Source organism: Solanum pennellii, chromosome 10 (assembly GCF_001406875.1).
Source record: "Solanum pennellii chromosome 10, SPENNV200".
NCBI classification, from domain to species: Eukaryota; Viridiplantae; Streptophyta; class Magnoliopsida; order Solanales; family Solanaceae; genus Solanum; species Solanum pennellii.
The window spans coordinates 20,995,329-20,998,710 of NC_028646.1; positions in this window are offsets into that span (position 1 = coordinate 20,995,329).

Sequence of the window (3,382 nt, forward strand, 5' to 3'; positions counted from 1 at the left end):
TATATATTACAATAGTGAATGAACAACCCTATTTATAGAGTGAGAAATCACTCCAAAAGTCACCATATTAAGTATCATAATAAATAGATACATTCTTATCCAATAAGGTTCATGTAACCTAGTGAATATGAATGGTTGTTCATGTACTAACTTTATGGACTATCCACTTATTTAATGAATTTATAACATCCGCCTAATTTTTGGTGATATTTATTTTTATTTTTTAAATGTACTTTATATAATTTTTGGTGGCAGTAGCGCACTTTAAGTCTTACAATTAGACTTTAGGACCAGTTAGTATGTTATTTAGGGACCGGAGGAAGTATCTCGCAAAAAATTATACAAATAAGGACCGGATTATAATCTCGTCCCAGTACATATACTTTTAGAGATGGATTTAGTAGCTGGTCCCTAAATGTCGGTCTCAAATAACAGTTTTTCTTGTAGTGCTTGTGGGCCCTTTTGCGGGTCCCTTGGGAAGTTGTACCCGGATTTCACGACGTAAATATACACTCTAACATGTCGTAGACCTTCCATGCAAGTTTCACCAAATATGAACACATAAAACACATGCAAACATGCATGGCACACTAAAGACACTCATGAACGTATCAAGGGCTAACTTTCGAACGTTTTAGACGTTTGACTTCCAAATCACATGAAACTCAATAAAATGCCTATAAACATCATTTAATCATATAAGGACGTCATAAGATCATGATGCACACATAATCACATAAAAATACATAAGGCCCCTAAGGTTACTAGTCGTTGAACATCTTGGTCGTCCTTTGACGTTTGACTTCCAAATGATTTCAAATCACCCAAGCATACTTTAAAGCACAATATTAACATGTTAACAAGCTTATAGAGAAAAGTGAGGCTCTAGACATTCTAACACATTTTGGAGGGACTTACATTAATGTAGGGTTAATTAAGTTTGTTGAGGGACTATATAAAGACTTTATATCACTAAACTAACCTAACACCCCATATTTCCCAAATCCAATTCTCTCCAACTTCTCTCTACTTTTTCTCTCTCTATTTAAAGAGTCCATTGCAGACCAATCTTCAAGGTAGACTAGGTTTTCAAAGACTTCATATTTTCTCCAACAATCTTCAAGGAATCCTAAGGTATGGTAGTTATTCACTCTTGGGATCTCTTTCCACAATAGGATCTTCGAAATTGGTTTCCTAAAAGATGTCAAAACATGGGTTTCATTCCAATTCCGTGAACTTTCTTTCAATTGGATTTGATTTTGATTTACTTTAATTATTATTGATAGGTTATAATTGTTTATTGGTTAATTATTGTATTTCTTAGCCTTTGACCTAGTTCTATGAAAAAAAAATCCATGATTGAACCCTTTTCCTTAACCCTAGGTTGTGAATCGAAGTTGATTTGATTAGATATGATACAATTGACTTATTTCTTGTATAGATTATTATTGTATGAAGTTATTAAGTTTTTTGATTTATTAATATGGTTGGATTGATGGTAACATCTTGAATGAAGCTTATGAAGGCTATGTGGTAAGACTTTGTGATCTTGAATTCATTACTTCAATGTTGATGTCTTATACTTGATAATGGTATTCAATTGAAGTATTATATGTGATTAGATTAGGAATATGATGATATTATGAATGTGATGGAACACCTTGACAATGTGAATTGTGGGATCATGTCAAGGGTATGATGATACAAGGTTTAATATGAATCACTTGTATGTCTCACTATAATATGACTATGATACATAGATATCACAAATAAAAGGCTTTTATGAAAGGAAATTCTCATGTAATAACTAATTAGTTAATGACATTTCATACAATAGTCTTCTAGGGCCTATACTAAGATCTGATGATTAAGAAAGGCTTAAAGACATTTCAAAAAGAGACTTTAGCTTAGCACCGAGTGAACTTGACAATGAGAGATTTTGACAACCCAATAGAAGGGAGATTCACCAATGGTCTCATGACATGATGACTCCAATGAAAATGGGCATGTAGAGGGTTCAAGACATATCTCCTATTTCCTTAACTATGTTTCCTCCATAGGAAGACTAGCTAGTGGATCTACCTAGAATGCTATATTCATGTTTTAGTTCTACCTTAGCAAGTAGAGCACCTTCTTTCGGTGTAAGGTTTCATGACACGGATTTCATATTTAGCTCACATGGTATATTGTCAGTTAAGGTGATTGTTACCGAAATTAAAATGAATGAATAAAGTAACAAATATGGACACAAACTAGGGTAACTTAAGGGGTCCTAATTAGTATAGATAGGGGAATGAGACTCTACTTATACATTGAACAAGTTTACCTTGAGGGAACTCCCAGGAGTTTGTTCGTATTTAGTTATGATATGAATGAAGTGTATATGATGACCTTATATGTTGATGGTCCTATATGATGTTAGTTTCACTGATTAAAATGCTATTGGTCTAAGTTTATGTAGATGATTATGAATATGGATGATATGAAGATATAAGAAAATGAGGACAAGGCTCATGACCCTTTGTCTGGTTTACTTAATTAAGCGGGGTTATGGGGCTGCACATATTAATTGCTCTTGGAGTCTTGGGAAAGGTTTTGTGAGTAAGGTTCTTATATGTTGTGATGTTATGAAATCTTCTACATGAATTGTTTTTATAATGTTATGATTGTGTTTTTCATGCCGATATGATGTTAATATGATGACATTCATGTTGATATGACCTAACGTTGATAATATATATTTTCACTTGACTATAAGGTGATGTTAGTCTTGTGTGAGTATATGATTATTGGCTTTTATGTGTTCTTAATTGTGCATAAAGACTTTACAAAGTGACTTGGCATGGTTTTGAGCAAAATGTTCTTCTAAGCATGATTTCAATGATTTTACTTGCATTTGTTTCCATATTAAGTACAAGTTGTTGTACTAACCCATAATCTTTCCTTTTTCCCAAAAATGTAGGTTTGGGGCGTTGAGATACATTCAGGATTATTGCAAGAAGACTTGGACTAATTTCCCAAATTATGGGTAGGTCCTAAATGTTTGGGGATGTTAACATTTCAATGTTCTAGTATGTTGTTGTTATGTCTAAAGATGTTTATTCATTCCTTTATCATTTGCGACTATTGATGTAAGCCTATATGTGGCTCTTTGTATTAAAGTATCGGTTAAGCCCACATATTGTACTATTCTTTAGATGGTTTAATGTGAGACAATGTGATTAGACTATTTCTTATTTATTGTTCATGTTGCCTAAACGAGAAGCCCATGTAACCTTTAATAAGCGAGAAGTCTATGTAAACTTCATAGATGATATATGAGAGGTCTATGTATACCTCACTATGTAAAAGTTTTAAATTTTACGCATTTTGACCTTGATAT